This window comes from Crocuta crocuta, unplaced genomic scaffold (genome assembly GCF_008692635.1).
Source record: "Crocuta crocuta isolate KB4526 unplaced genomic scaffold, BGI_CrCroc_1.0 scaffold317, whole genome shotgun sequence".
Lineage (NCBI taxonomy): Eukaryota > Metazoa > Chordata > Mammalia > Carnivora > Hyaenidae > Crocuta > Crocuta crocuta.
In genome coordinates this window covers 3,385,315-3,402,762 of record NW_027530984.1, presented here as the reverse complement: position 1 = coordinate 3,402,762, position 17,448 = coordinate 3,385,315, and the positions used below count along the sequence as shown (strand labels likewise).

General features: G+C 35.7%; 1 protein-coding gene across 3 annotated transcripts in view; it reads left to right on the top strand.

The window, feature by feature from the left end:
- SYT1 (synaptotagmin 1) overlaps positions 1-17,448 on the top strand; it is a 552,995-nt gene that overhangs the window by 114,307 nt on the left and 421,240 nt on the right. For 2 of the 3 annotated variants that reach the window (XM_077770206.1, XM_077770204.1), the window contains exon 2: positions 11,302-11,415. The exons of the other annotated variant lie outside the window; for it this stretch is intronic. The gene's annotated coding sequence lies outside the window, so the exon portion shown is untranslated. The remainder of the gene's footprint in view (positions 1-11,301; positions 11,416-17,448) is intronic. 3 annotated transcript variants of the gene reach the window in all.

Here is a 17,448-nt window from a genome sequence, read left to right as displayed (position 1 = left end):
CATAAACTATTAGGGACAATGATATGGTGTTATTTTCTTATGTCACAGTAGAGAATAGCATTTCAGCAAGCCTTGTATAGTGATGACATATTCACTGAATTGTTTTTTCTCACCTATCTTATCTCAATATAACAAATATTTATTAAGTGCATACTGTGGGCAAGGTGACACTATGGAGGATATAAAAGGGCTAAGATACCACTTCTGCCCTTGAGGAATTAATAATCTGATGGCAAAAGCAGACGTGTATGCAATCAACTACAGTATTTGGAAGAATAAAGTCTTTTAATAGCAATACAAAGTGCTCTGATAAGTGTAGAGAGAGCAAGGCTAGAGGGCAGAGAGATGTGGAGCTTGCATTGAAGTGGCAGGATATTAAAGGCAAGACATCAGTTATGAAGCTAAAGCACATATAAGCAATAACATGATAAGGGCCTGTATTAGCTAGTGGACTGATAGAATAGAAGGGAAAGAATTCCAGGGATATTTCAGGGGAACAATTCATAACATGTGACACTTAATCAGATGTAGGAGTAGAAATTAGGTGGAGTCAAATATAAATTTAAATTTTCTTATCAAATACTGGGCTAAGGGATGCAAAATAAGGAAAGCTGTGGGGGAAGTACTCAACATTTCATTTGAGGCTAGTGGGTTTCATAATGCCAGCAGGACATTTATAAGTAGAGAGCCATCAGGAGGAAATTTGGGTCTAAGGTACAGTAAAGAAGCCAATGCTAAATATTTAATACTAGGAATAGTCTGCAAAGCAGTCATATTTGAAAATACTGGAGGGGTACCTGGGAGACTCAGTCAATTAAGGGTTGACTTCGGCTCAGGTCATGATCTCACAGTTCATGACTTTGAGCCAACAGCTCAGAGCCTGAGCTAGAGTCACACTCTGTGTGTGTATCTCTCTCTCAAAAATAAATAAAGATTAAAAATTAAAAAAAAAAAAGAAAATAGTGGAGTATGTGCAAGAATATAGAAACACTGGAGAGATGAGGAGAAAATCATGGAATTAAACATGGATATGATAAAGGAAGAGAAAGCAGAAACAGACCTAAATAAAACACTGAACTACAAAAAAAAAGTGTGCACTGATACAGAATCAAAGCTTTAACATCATAAAAATGGTCCTTGCCAATCTCAGTGATGTAGAGAAGTTGAAAACAGAGAACTAGGTGTTGGATTTGGCAGTTATGATGTTCATAATGACTAGTAGAATGAATGGGGAAGCCAGATTGCTAAAGATTTAATAGCTATATGGAAGTGAATGCAGAAAAGTTTATTATTAAAGCATTACAGTGGAAAGGAGAAAGCTGAGCATATGATTAAAAGGATAGTTGAGGTGAAATAAATATTTTGATGTAGTATTAAGAACATTAAACTTGTTTGTGAACTGGTAAAAAATAGAAAAAAGAGTAGGATTTTTAGCCCAAGGTCGACAGAATAGTAGTCTTTTTGGGGCTCCTAGACTAAACCGAGGGAATGAGCCATGCTGATATCCAGGGAACGATTATGAAGAGTAGAAGGAAGAGCAGGTGCAAAGATCATGAGTAGAAACAGGGCTTGATGGGCCAGCGAAATGGCCCATGTGTCTAGAGAAGATCGAGGAGGACAGAATGGTAGATGAGGCCAAGAAAGGCCATCTAGGCCATTGTAAGGAATTGGAATAGGAAGCTGTCCAGTGAAAATTAAAGGAAATGGCTTGACTTGTTCCAGAAGTTCAATTTGACTAGGACATAAAAACTGAAGGAAGCATGGGAAAACGAGGTTGGAGAAGTAGGCAGGGTCCAAGAAGTAGTCTTTTAAGCATAAGGAACTAAGACATGTCCTCAGAGCAAAAGTGAGCCCTGAAGATTTTAAATGGGGAAGTAACATAATTCATCAGTTTTGCATTTTTAGTTTTGCATTTTCACTGGATACTTTATGAAGAATGCTTTGGGAGGGGATCCAGATTATCTTCGGGGAGAAAACTTCTAAGTTTCTCTAGATTCATCTTTTGCTCTTTAAACTAGTACCTTCTCTGCTAATAATGGTTGTTGTATTTGGGGGGAAATTAATCTGATATTGGTGTGTAGGATAGATTGTAGGTAGAAGATTATTCCAGAGTTGGTGGCTGTAATCCAGTGATAAAGACCTGAGATAGTCTCAATCTATTAATGGTGGAAATGGAGAGAAAAGGGCAAGTTGCTACTGGAAACATTAAGAAGAAAGAATTGATAGACTCGTGGCTGGTTACAGAAAGAGGGAAGGAAGCAAAGACAACTCCAAATGGTGTTCCTGACTAAAGCATCATTTGTGTTTGTGTGTTTAGCCCATTGTATATCAACAACAAACTCTGCCTAAGTGAATAAATGAATGAACACATGACCAAATGAGAAAGAGAGGAAATGAAGCTGAGGGAGCTGGTTTTAGTTTGGGGCATCATATTGAATTGGAAAACCAAGTACAAAAATCTGCCTAAATTAAAATAAGTCATCTGCATACTATGCCTATCCTCTACTATTTCAGCAGTATCATAAAAAAAAAAATGAGCCAATTTAGCTAGGTACTATCTTTTGACCATACATTGAGAAATATAGCACAGTGTCATATCATCGAGCACTAGCCTAAAAGCTTAATAGGCAGAGTTCAAGTCTCAGCTCAACCTCTCACAGATGTGACCTTGATCAAGTTATATAATCCTATTTCTGAGTTTTCTAATCTGTAAAGTGGGAATAAGAGTATTATCTTCCTCATAGGTTAGTAAGGACTTCATAAAGAATCCAATAGCCTTCAACCACATGCTAGAAACCTGAGGCTTGAACGTCAAAGACATCACTAAATAAAATTAATGATCCAAGATTCTCAATCAAGAGATATTATCTCTTTGCACAAGACAATGTATTGATTACAAAGCTTCAGACTTAAATAGATATATTCTACTATAGTAAGTTTAGGTTATTATTTGCATTTTCTTACATTGTATTTCCTAGGGTTCTAAGAGATTGCAAAATAAACCTATTCCACTGATACATATGTATATATTTTAAAAATCAAGAAAATAGTTTTTTAGTGTTAGTCATTCTAAAATTTTATCTGTATCATGAATGAATGGTTCAGTCATTAATTGGGCTTTTAAAAAAATCTTTATACAAAGAATAGAAAATATATCATTTAAAAATAGGCAATTTATGAAGTTTAGAATCACAAGTTGGTGGTTATTATTACAAGAACAAGCTATTTCAATAGAGGCTTTCTTATTCTGTTGCATTATACTTGCTATGTCTGGGTTTCCTCATATCTGGATCCTTCTGACACTGATTATAGGACATAAATATGGAGGATGTGCCAAATATTTTTTTCAAAATAAGCTATTATTGTAGAAAATACATTTTAAAAATTCTTAAAAAGTGATTAAATGATTGTTTAGATCTTTTTTTTCATGAAAGTATACAGCCTTTACTACAAATTTAAAATATTTTTATTGTGGCTTAACTATAAACTTTGCTAATCTAATTTATTTAGCACTTACTTACATGGGAAAAAAAAGCTAAAATTTACCAGAAAATAATATATAACCACTCTACCTTTAGTATACTCTGCCTTTATTATTGTAGTTAGTTTTTCATGATTTTGCTGTCTTGTTATGATAGTTTACGTCTTTTGCAATTGCTTCATTTAAACATGTTTTCTAAAATATTATGTCTTTATTTTTGTATTTGACACTCCAACATTGGCATTGATATTGAATTTAGCAAAGAGTAACAGAGTTTTCATTGAATTTTACAAGAACTTAAGCAACATGGAGGCAGAGGTTTTATCTGTCTTACTTGCCCTTTCAACTTCAGACCTACAAAAGGGCCTGCCACCAGGTAGGTGTTCAATAAATATGTGCTGATATAAAAGAAAACAGAGGGGTGCCTGGCTGACTCTGAATTTCAGCTCAGATCATGATCTCACAATTTGTGGATTCATGCTCCATGTTAGGCTCCACATTGGCAGCATGGAGCCTGCTTGGGATTCTCTCTCTTTCTCCCAATCTCTACCCCTCCCCAGCTCGTTCACTCAGTCTCCCAAATAAATAAAATCTTAATAAAAAAAAAAAAAGAAAAGAAGAAAGGAGACGCAGAAGGCAAGAGATAAGGAAAAATGAATTGACATTTTTGCCCGTAGGAGATTTAGATGCAACATAAGAATATGTGGCATGTGCCTAAAACAATATGAAATAACAAGTAGTACAATGATGTACAATTCAATATACTGTCATTATATTTCAGCATTTAAGAATGGGAACCTCTACGCTGTAGTGTTTTCAAATCTGAATTTTTGTTAATTTCATATTTAAAAGAATAATTTTAGGGGCTCCTGGGTGGCTCATTTGGTTAAGCATCTGACCCTTGGTTTTCAGCTTAGGTCATGATTTTGAGGTTCATGAGTTTGAGCCCCATGTCAGCTCTGTGCTGACAGCATGGGGCCTTTTGGGACTCTCTGTCTCTGTCTCAATAATAATAATAATTTCATCAATAATGATAGTAACAATAACAATAGCTGACCCGATAGGACGTAGTATGTGCTAACATTTTAATTGAACTAGTTTCTCCAATCCTCTCAACAGTAATGTTGGAGAATGATTATATCCTTTAATTTTTTTCAATGTATGTTTATTTTGAGGCAGAAAGAGATATAGAATGTGAGCAGGGGAGGGTTAGAGGGATTGAGAGACAGAGAATCCCAGTGAGGCTCTATGCTGTCCACACTGAGCCCCAGATGGGCCTCCAGCTCAACTCAAGGTCAATGCTGAGATCATGACCTAAGCTGAAATCAAGAGTTGATGTTTAACCGATGAAGCCACCCAGGTGCCCCTACACCTTTTTTTTAGATGAGGAAATTGAGGAATATAGGTAGGAACTACTACACTTTGGATTTGAAGTCACGCTGTCTGAAGACAGACCCGATCACAACCAAAAATGTCTTTGAAAGATCAATTCAGTTCTTTATGGTAAATATTACTAAAAAATGTTTATATAAGATTCCATTTATTTTTTCATAAAATGAATTTATAGTAAAGTAGTCATATTTATAACAATGCCAATGTTATTTCAAACTATTTAAAAGTATAAATTTATTAAACAGCATAAATGTTAGTGATTATGCTTTATGGAAAAATTTATTAAAAGAGTACCTTTTGAAGCAAGCAACTAAAGAAAACTCAAGAACACGTCAGCGTTCTGGTTCTACATTTCATATCCCTAGATTTCCAACCTTACCTACAAGTTCTTGCTTGTTCTCTTTCCCCACTCCACTCATACATATCAGACAGTCTGCTGGAACTTGAGCCTGATTGCTGTGCAGAGTACATTTTTAATCTCTTGGTTTATTCAATCCAAGAATTATTGCTAAATCGAGGCTGTGACTAAATGCTGTAAAATTAATCACTTTGGCTTTAATCTCCTAAAATGCATTTTGTGTATACACATACAGCCATATATATGTGTGTATACATACACACACCTATATTTGTATTTAATAATGCATTTTTAATATATACCTTCCAGGCCTGTGTGCTTGTCCTAAATCTATTGTCCCAAAGTTTATCTGCACTTTAGATCAGAGTTCACCTGTATTGCCACAGTGGTCAACTGTTGCTAGCGTTGCTTCTAGTACGTATCTGGAAACTCACAATGGTCAGTGGATCATATGCATGTTGGCTAGTTTTAGCAGATGTTTAGACTAGATTCCTTTCTTAACTAAATTTATCTCATAAAGCAGTCCAAACCTCTTGAATAAAATCAAACTTGAATATATTTCTTTTTCTTTTGCAAATGTATTTTCATTTGTCCCTAGTAACAAAGGAATAGAGAAACTGAAGGCAATCAGTTGAACAAAAACAGGTTGTTAAAATTCGTAGTGTATTCTATGCTGAGACTTCAAGAAAAAAAAAGATGAAAATAGATGGCATTGTTTTGCGGATTACATCGAACAAGAGAGCCAGGTTTTGAAACTCACTTTTTCTGATTGATTCAAGAGAAAAACATTATATAAAAATTTTTATGGCTTTCATCTCGGATTGACGAATATGGTAAAAGGATTTCTCCCTGACATTTTTGCCAAAAAAGCAAACAAACAAACTCTAACAATAGAGCAAATTCTTGTTTAAGTATTTTAAACTGTTTGAACTCTATTCCTAGAGAAAAGTAAAGTGCTATGTTGGCTTGACTTGGATCTTGCATTATAAGAAGGAAGTATGAAGTCTATGATGACAAAGGCATTTTTTTCCTCTCTAGATTGAGAATCAAGACATCTTCCACTATGCTACTAATAAGCTTGCCTGGGCAAGTGTATTTCCATTTCCGCACATTTGTGGGGAGGGAATTACTGATCTCTTTTGAGAATTTGGCATAAATGCACAAGTACATAAATACAATTTTACATAGTATTTCAGGGAGTTGCAGACTTCTTGGATCTGTAGTCTCCACCAAATAGGTAATGAAACGAAGAACTAGACAATCCCTAAAATATGTTTGCATTCTATAGTCCAGACAAAATTTGCAAACACTTTCACCTAAATTACTGTTTTAACTGGGAAAAAATTATTTTTCACTGGAACAGTGCCAAGTAAAAATGTATCTGTGCTACTTTGTCCCCCACTCTTTGCCTTTGCCTCTTGTAGACAGGATTCTTCTATGCAGTATTGTCTAGGGAGCCTTGGCACAAGGGATATTTGAATGTAATTATCCTTTAAATTTTTAGGTTTTGGGTAATTTACTGGTATATCATCTGTGATTTGCATATACATAAGGTCAAAAACCCAAGGTAATGCATCATAAACTAATCTTTTATATTTACCAAGGTTTACTGAATCTTTGAACCTACATTGACTATTTTTTTGGAATATTAACTTTATAGCAAAGTTTGCTATAAAGTTAATATTCCATATTAAAGACTCAAAGTAGCCTTTTAAAAATTATACTAGAAAATAATGAAAATGCATACGTCAAAATTAAGGCATCATAAGCAAGTAACTTTGGCAGGTTTTCTTGGAAACCCATATCTTAGGCATGTTCCTCTAGATTATTTAAGATGTTTGGTGTATTAAAGCAATTTATATCTAACCCAGTAAAATTTATAGTACATATGTTCAATAGAAGAAAATAATTGCTACATTAAGAAACCTCTCATTCTGCAGAAACAGTCTATTAAAATTCATAACGATGAACTTTTATTAATTTATATCTATGCCATAAGAATATAGTCTTTGGGGCACCTGGGTGGCTCAGTCGGTTGAGTGACCAATTCTTGATTTCAGCTTAGGTCATGATCTCACAGCTCATGAGTTCAAGCCCCATGTTGGGCTCTGTGCTGACAGCGCAGAACCTGCTTGGGATTCTCTCTCTCCACCCCTCCCTTGCACATGCTCCCTGTCTCTCTCTCTCAAAAATAAACATTAAAAAAACAAATAATCTTTTAATAGTACCAAATTTAAACTACATATATTTGGTTTATGGTATAGTGCACTAAGTTCCTCGCTAAGTACAAGGTGTAAGAGAGTCTGTATCCATCTCTAAATCGATAATAACCAAAAGATGAAAATATGAAAATTTTATGAAAATAGAGAATTTGCTGAAAAATGATTGGATCTTACTCTGTCACTAGCAAACTACAGTCTAAGAGATGTACATTAGTTAGGACAATGTGTTTTGCTTTCAAGTTAATCTCCTCATTTATTTTTCATACATTTGCTTTACCCAAATGGGCTTTATTTAGACCTTTTCCATAAGCTACAACTCTAAACACTGTTTTTAGTGTCAGATGATGAGGAACACATGGTGTTACCATTCAAAGGTGACCTCATGTTGTTATGCTGAGTGAAATAATTCAGGCAGAGAAGGACAAATATATGTTTGCACGTATAGGAGGATTAGGAGGAACTTAACGGAGGACCATGGGTTAGAAGAAGGGAAATAGTGGGGTAAAGGGAGAGAGGCAAACCATGAGAGACTTGGATGCTGACAAAAACTGAGGACTGATGGATGTGGGCGGGGGGATGGGCACAGAGAGGGGCTCTTGTGGGGATGAGCACTGGGTGTTATATGAAAACCAACTTGACAATAAACTATTTGTAAAAAAAAAAAAAAAAAAAAATGCACTGCACCCCCCCAAAAAATCTCATAATTTCAACTGCATAGAAGCATTATGTGGAAAAGAATTGAAAAGAACAAAGTAAATAATACTGTGTCTATACAAAAAAAAACAAAACAAAAAAACAAAGGTGACCTCATGTGAAAGTAACTAAATGAGTGCCATCATCTGGGAGGCAATGTTCAGAATTATCCATTCATCTACACATTTAAACTACTATACTCTATACCAGATGATGTTCCAGGCCTTAGATACTTATCAGTGAACCGAAGTGAAAAAATAAATAGAACTGTAGCTCTCAGAGATTTTTGATGAGGTGTGGTAGCAAGAGAAGGAAACAAACAAGCGTATCTGTAGAGTAGTAAGTACCAGGAAGGAAAATACAGGATTATTTAGAAGAAAACAAATCTACCTACTTAACATCAGGGAGCCAGCAAAGTAATTCCTAAGTCAAAATGATAAATTTTACTTCTGAGAATCGGTAGATTGTTTTAAATCATGATAATACCCCCATCCACCCTACTCTATTATTCACCATGAACTAAAAGGATTAGATCTTTCAGTGGATTCTCATGGTTCCCATCCCAGCCCCCAAGCTTCTCTATGGCCACTCTTTATAACCACATTGACCTGTTTCTGTTCTTTCTCAAACATGGGAAGTTCCTTTCTGCCTCAGGATTTCACACACATATTGTTCCACCTGGAGTCTACCCCTTTACCCTCCTCCACCTCCAAATCCAGCTAATTCCTAGATGTGATTTCTGCATGAGGCTCCCAGCTGTCACTTGCCTAGCAATTTTACCTGTCCTTTTAGGAACTTATTACAATTTCAATTACGCAATGACATAGGCACCTTGTGTATTTATCATCTGTCTCCTTGATTAGCCTGCAAGCTCCATGGGGTGAAGGGTAGGAGGGGCGCCCTAGGCGCAGCTGGTTCTCTCCTTTGCCAACATACTTTCAGTGTCTTGGATCCTGCTTGCCACAAAATAAGCATTTAGACAAGTGTGGGAGGAAGAATGAATTGCCATAAAAAACATCTCTGGTTTATAGTGCATGGTTTTATACAACACATGGCAAAGTGGGTTCTGGTGAGGGTTGGTGATATCTTTGAAACCCTGTGACTGAACAAATGGTTCTGGTCGACTCTTGTGTTTTTAAATCTGTGTCACACACTGTTTCTGCCTCAGACTCTGCTGGAGGTCTACTGTGTGCTTGCTTGCAGGCTCATAGTCTCAATGACAGATGGTTTTTAATCTTTGCTATTTGGCTTCCAGACTGGGTGTATATTGCTAACTCATGTATGCTCTCCAATATGTAGAAAATGACTCTGGTGGCCATGTTCTCTAAGGAATCAGATACTTTCTGGGATCTGTAGCTATGGGAGAAAGGTTTTCAATGCTTTCTAGTGGGGGAAAAAGCCACTTTTTCCCCTTGGAATCATTGTTGAAAAAAGATCCAGTTGTGAAAAGCCACAATTATGTAAATCGTTAAACAATTCCAGGACTTGACTAATCACCTCATGCCTAGCACTCTGAAGGGCACATACAGACATTAGCATAAAGATACATTGTTGGAAATATTTCCTATATGAAAAATTAGAATTCTCTTTGAGAATGGGGAGAATCCTTCTTTAGCATCTAGCATATTCTAAATCTCCATTGTGGCATTGATCAACTTATATAGTGATAAATTGTTTTAATCCCTCATATGTTTAACCCTTTCAAAGGCAAGAAGCTATCTTTTTTCTTTTTATCCCTAAGACCTAAGGCAAAAAATAAGGTTCTTAATAAACACTCAATTAATATTCATTGAGTAAATCACAGATAATAAATAAGTACTTATATTGGAAACAGCCTGAGCTGGAATATATATGCCCTTGTCTATCCCGGCCAGGCAAAGTGGAGCTCAGAAGCCACTCAGAAAATAATGTGCTCTTATGCAGCATCTATTCCTTCAACCCAAGGACTAAAGGTTTTCCCAAACCCAATAAACCTTCAGATTTTCTTATGTGGATTTATGCCAGAACCATTCAGTTCCATTAGTTAACAAATAGGACTCCTCAATGACTGCTGAGGAACTATAAAATTCTATTCAGAATATAATGAAAGCTGCAGGGGACTGTGTATTCATTTCTCTTGTAGTAGGAAAACGTGAATCCTCAAATAACAGGGTGTTGCCATGTTAGCTTCCTCTGGAGAATTGAAACCCAAACTGTAAAGGGAGCTGAATGGTCTGATTGGTTATCAGAGCCACTGAAATCTGCAAACCCTCCCTTCTTAATTGGGACTAGAAGATTCAGCCTATAATAACGGTTCCCTACCTGTGTCTCCATGGTGTGAAATATGCTCCTTCACTATTTTGAGATCTCATATTCTAAAGTCATTATTTAATGATCTGAAATATAAGATAATTGGTTGTTCTATATCAAAGAATAGATAAATGCAATAGAAGCATATGAAAGAAAAGAGTAAAAGGAAGAAAAGAATGGGGGGAAAAAAGGGTTGAAAGGGAGGGGGGAAAGAACAAAGCAAGGATGGAAAGGAACTATTAAAATATTGCATAGAGATCTGCCACATCCCAGTTGTTTTTGTATGTGCAGTATTTCAGTGTCCTTCCTAGGTAAATAGCAATGCTTTCCCTTTTTATTAGCACTGCTGCAGCTGCTGGTGCTTACAAAGAGATTCACAAATCAAAATAGATTCAGTTAGCTTTTCAATAATTCTGAAAGGTGGGGGAACATTGCCAGAGAAGGATAGCACTCCAGTATCCTAACAAGGAGTCTTGTTAGCAAAACAAAGTGTGAATTGCTTAGAGATAATTCCCTGCAGTTGGTAATTCCACTGGGCTCCTCAGTGGCAGCCCAAGCTATTTCTCTTCAGTACACCAATGCCACGGAACAGAATGTGTCAGAAGAAATGCAGGAGGAAAAAGAAAAAACTTGCTTTCTTGAAACATTTATTCTTCTAGATTTTTCTTTATGTCAGCATGATTCATACTTATTGGTTCTTAGCCTGAAGCACCTAGCACAAGCAGGAACTGAGGAAGCCAAAGCAGAGCGTGAATAATGAATGAGCTACATAAGCCCAAGTCTATGTCCCCAGTCAGGAGTAAAGGCAAGTGCAGAGTTGCAGGCCAGCATTTTCATAGATTATTTCTATTATTTTCTCTCTCAAGGGAAAACAAGAACCAGCAAGAGCTGGAGCGACGAATGCCTGGATTGAGATTGGAAGGCTGTTCATTTGCCTATTGCTTCATTCCTCTGCATTGTGTTACAACTGCCTGATTAAGGTATATGGAAAAAAACAGAAACTTTGATAGGTTTTGTTGATGCATCCCTCTGTCCCCGTGCATATCTCATGGGGGAAACACATTTGTGTAGAAGGTTGAAGGGCTGTATCTCTTACTTTAAAAAGTGTCCTATGATATTAAAGGAAATCGTATTTTTCACATCTTTTGAAATTATTACTAGTGCTCATGCCCTTCAAGTGCTAGTTTACTTGATGGGGCCCTGGCCACTTACATAACATGTGTGCTTTCTCTCACTTTCATTTTGTACTTCATCAGATCTGAAGTTGTCATGGTTCATTATCTGTAGATGATCTTGAGCAGCCTTGCATTCTAAAAGAATATGCCATGGCATCTGCCTCTGTGCTTCTGTGCCCTGCTATACAGATGATATTTCAGCAAGAGTATTGGGGAAGGGGATGAGAGCGAAGGCAAGATTTGTGTCAGGCTGTTATTTCTTTGTGCCATACTGTGTCTTCCTCTTTCAAAAGTGCCTAGTTCAACAATGAAGTACATGTATCACATTGTGACTATTACATATGTTAGAGTACATAATTGGGGTTGTAGAATATATGCTTGAATGTCTTAACTAATGAATTCCATCAAATTCAATTATCATTCTTAGACTCCTCATTAACCAATCAAATTGCTTCTTTGGTCTAAGTCATTTCTAACACACTGTCACTAGGCATAAACACAAATCTGTGAAGGAAATCGGAGTAATTAAATTATCTCGTCATTGTTTGGAGGCCTGTGTTACTGAAGTTATGGATTCCTCAAGAATTGTCTTTCCCATTATTCTCATCAAATACAGGAGAAGGGATATTAGAGTGAGACTGTATCTTGAGGACTTTATTTCCCTAAGGATTTTTTCCTCAGGAAGTTGGTTACGATAGGTCAACAATACTAAAATTACATAGAAGTAAACCAACTCATAAATTCATAGACTTATTAAATAAATCATAAGACCTTTACCTTTTCAGAATGAACTGACTCAATACTATAAGTTTCTCCTGTCTCTCATGCAGTATGAGACTTCAGGGTAGGATCACAGCTGTTACTGTTGAAACATACTTTTTTCCTAATTCTCATAATTTCTTTACATGGATTCTTAAAATCAAAGTGGCTCTGAAAAGGTATATACCCAGAATCAAAAGTACTTCAGTTTCCTGGGAAATAATGGTCACAGTGCTAACATATAATGGTTATTTCAATAACTTTATAATGAAGGACATTTGCTGATTTTCTGACAGCATGGTTCTTACCATACCATTGATAAAGTAATTGTTCATAGAAGGCATTAAAATAAAACAACTGTTTTGAGAAACATCTCAAAATATAGCCTGAAGCCAACCTACAGAAACATTTATTTCTGGGTTCCATGCCAGACTGAAATAAAAATCTTTGGGAGCAGGCTCTGGAGTCATCTGACATATATATTTAAAATGCTGGTTCTAATCAACTCCAAAATTTAAGAACCACTACTCTACAATTTGAAAGCAAGGTAACAGCTGAAAGGAAACCATTATAAAACTGATATAAAAAATAAGAGATATTTTTGATATCTTGATATAAAAAATATTGAAATTCTTTCCTACATATTTATATTTCCTGAGACTGTACAAACAATTTTAGATTTTTAAAATTTCTTCTCTCATATATATAATTAAATATACTGAAATTAAAAATTCAGTGTTAGGGATGTCAAGGATATGAATGTCTATTAATTTAAAAGCTTTCCGAAGTTACTAACAAATGATCTGCATAATAGTAAAAGGTATTAAACTCATAATTTGTCCAATTATTATTTTCTCATTTGAATCTTTAATCTTAAAGAGCTTTCTAAGTAACAAGTTTTCTTTCAACATTAGATAAGTTTAATAAGCAAACATCGTGAAGAATTCCAACATGTACTTCTGTTACACTTTCCACTGAGCCAACTCCTATGGGTGTTGAACTTTCAAGAGACAATTTATTGATGCAAATAAGTTAAACCTTTTGGGTTGCAGGCTCCCCATTTATTCATAAGTGAACATTTCTATGTTGTCTCATTTTAGCAAGAGTGTTTTCTCATACTTTTATTTTTACTGCAAACAAATTATACCTTGCTTGCTAACTTAATAGGACTACTTCCAAAGTAAGTATATGGTTAAGTGGGGGTTGAGGACAAAGAATTGTCTTTTGAGCCATGAAAATACAGAGGTATGGTGACCCCTGCCATGGGATGAGAGCAGAAAGCAACATTAGAACCAGGAGGAAAAGGACAGAGAATGTTTGAGCAATAAAATTAATTAATCCTTGCTTCCTACATAGTAGATTCCACTGATGCAAGGGTCTAAAAGAAACAAAATGCCACAGTCATTAGGTGAGCTTTCACGTTCTCTCAAAATCTTTCATGTAAACTTCATTTATAAACGTTTTCTAAAATGATTGGATAATTTGTTTCCCAAATCCACAAGAATCCTTTTATAAATAAAATATTCTTGATTTTCAGCCAGATTGATTGATTGATTGTTTCTTTAAAGGAGACAGAATTCCAAGCAGGTGCCATGATCTCTGTGCCAAGTCCAATGCAGGGCTCTAACCCGCCAACCGTGAGATCATGACCTGAGCCCAAGTCAAGAGTCAGATGCTTAACCTCCTGAGCCCCCTGGCACCCTGGTTTTCAGCTAGTTTTAAGGATCATATTTACAACTTAACTTAAGCACTAATTTGGATAAGATTGTGCTTTAAAACCTTAATTTGTAAGTTAAATATTTAGGACTCTAACATCATTTTCACACAAAAAACAATGTTGCAAATGTTGTTACATGTTCAGATTTAATTTTTTAGAAGTCCACAAAATTATAGTCCAATCAAAATTTGTAAAAATAGAACTTTGAAATGAAAAATAGAAAACAAAACAATACACTATGATTCCAAAACATTAAACCAATTCAATAGCATAGTTTTGAAAATCTTGTTTACTTTGAGTAACAGCTCTAAAGGAAAGAAAATTTGACTGTAAGTGAATGATAAATTGAAAGTGAAGGCAGAGTATTTTTCTAAAACACAGAGAAAATGGTGATGACATGAGCCTTATTCTCCTGAAACAGGAAAAGGTGATGGAGGGAAGAAAAGCTGGGTAGAGCTAGAACACGAGAGGCAAAATGGTCTCAAGTATAGGTCCCTAAGCAGCTACTGAATAGAAAGGATAGCCATTCATGGTTATGTTTTTAACTCAGGGGCACAGGTGTATTCATGGTTATGTTTGTAACTCAGGGGAACAGGTGTATTCAATTATTTTAAGTGACTGCCTACATATTTGTAGTTATACATTCATTTAGAACTCAGATGAACAGAGGCAATGCTTAAGCAGAGACAAAGAGGGGTGCCTGGATGGTTTGGTCAGTTAAATATCTGACTCTTGATTTTGGCTCAGGTCATGATCTCGCTATTTGTGGGTTTGAGCCCTGCGTCAGGCTCTGCACTGGCAGCATAGAGCTTGCTTGGGATTCTCTCTCTGCCCCTACCCTGCTTGCTCTCATGTGGGCTCTCTCTCTCTTTCAAAAATGCATAAATAAACATTAAAACAAAAAGCAGAGACAAAGAGCATGAATGCTCAATTCAGTGAGCCGGAAGGAATGGTGGGAAGAGAGAACTGGTGAGGCTCACAGCTTCCTACCAATGGCTTTTTCTCTGAATTACTCAATCTACTACCCAAGGCTTTATTCCACTCCACTTTCTAAGGAACTCAGCACCCTCTGTGACTTTCAGAAAGTTCAGCATCAAGTGGACCCAATTTATTGTTGTGCTGCATTTATTCCTTTAATTTACCAAATATTTATTGTATGCCCACTGTGTATTAGCTACCTTTAGCCTAGATATTAGACTATAAAGAATTCTCTTTATTTTGAGAGAAAGGCACTATTCTACTTGGGGATGGAGGACCAGGAGTATGAATAATCCAGGGAATAAGGCCCAAATAAGAGTGTATTTATCTTACTTCTCCTCTATTCTTTCTATGTCAAGGCCTTAGAAGCCCCAGTGTAGAGCCCCCCTTTACTTCCATTTAACCAAAAGAACAAAAGTATTAGAGGTGGAAAGCAGAATATTTCCTCATGACTAAAATTCTCCATTTAAAGAAACAATAATAATTTTTCAAAATAAAGGCCTGTCATATATAGTATCTCTTGATTTGATCTAAACCTTAATACTAGGCCAATTTGCAGTATAAGAAGAAAAAAGTTAGTTAGAAAGCCATCCTGACAAAAGGGCCTATAATTTTTTATCCATTCAAAAAATTTTCAGAAACATAAAATATCTAGAAGAAAAGTTTCCAGAATCTCTACTAGTATTACTATTTACATTGAAGCATCAGAGAATTCATCATGTAGTTTCTTCAAATCCCTCTTTACTCTGAATATTCCACTGTTGGGAGAAGAACAGTTTATTTTTCATGGCAGAAAGTTGTTAAAGGGGTTTTTAAATATAAAGTAACCTCCTTTTCCCATTCCATTCTCAAGAAAAAAAGAACAAAGGATAAGATGGGCCAGCACTGACAACATTTAAAGGCGAGTTTGAGGATAGTCAATGCCTGTGTTGAGTTATCTCAATCTCTATTTTGCATCTTTCAAAAACTATTATAAAAACCTGAGCTTAATAAGATGATAATGACATCACTACCCAACCTTGTGGTGATTTCCCAAATGCTTTTCTGCCCCATTCCCTCTTGAAGTGATACTTCAAAACTGCTTCACCAGTGCCATAACATCTGTTATCTTCATATACAAACTTGTTCAATTTAGATTTCCAATTAATAGATCTTTCTTTGTCTTCTACTCTCCCTTGGCCCAACAAACCTTGTGCATCATGGAGCCTGAGTTCATACGTTTATTCAGCAATGATTTTGTTAAGCATTTCATATGCCAGTCACTTTTCTATGCCCTAGGTCCAAGCTTCTGTTCTCATGGTGATTCCACTTAGTGGAGAGGCAGACCCTTATCAAAGAACAAACACACAAATATTCTGACTCACTAAAATATTGGTTATCCAGTAACTCAAATAATATTCTTCTGTACATTTTTTTCTCCAAGTTTTTTCCACTGATACTTTAATACTCTATAATCTCACTGATTCTTACTGTTGTCAACTGTGCACTAAAAAATAATCTGATCCACTTATTTTAACTCTTTCAAGGCTTTTTATCTCCTTAAATGGAAAAGACAAGAAATGTCCTATTTCTAAAATCTAAATGTCCTATATCTAAATTTACATATGAGATCAAGTTGTATTGCCTAAGAAATCTAATCCAGATAGCTGGGCCCAAATAATGCCAGGATGGCTACATTATGAGGCTATTAGGGAATCAAATACCCTACAACTCAATTCACAGAAAGCATCTTTTCTGATCCTGAGATTTTTATTAATTATATTGTCCAGTGACTAAGTGTCCTATTCTGGGACACATCAGAATAAATCTTTTTGCTCCATTGTTCTTCCTGGCAAAGTGACTTTGGTATGGATTAAGTTAGACTACCACTTTTGAATTCAATCAGGATTATATGCATCTAAAAACAACAATAGACTTCAGAGGATTCACTGTGGTAATAGGAAAGAAAGTGACATAATCAAAGTTACTGGCTGTAAAGCAGAAAATAGATGATAAGAAAATACATGGTAACTTTTAAGAATGTGTATATTTTTAATATAAGAAGAGGTTAAACCAATATCCTGAAAATGCTTTAGAAATTGGGTATTAGTTAATAATTTCCCTTGATTAATTATCACTTAAAAATAAACTATTAACATTGGGGCACCTGGATGGCTCAGTTGGTTAAGTATCTGACTCTTGATTTCTGATCAGGTCATGATCATGTGGTTCATGGAATCAGTCCCTGCTTTGGGCTCTGCACTAACAGTGTGGAGCCTGCTTGGGATTCTCTCTCCACTTTTCTCTCTGTCCCTCCTCCATTTGTGCACATACACCCTCTCTAGCAAACAAACAAAAAATAAAAATAAACATAAAAAAATAAACTAATAACATTTAAAAGCAAC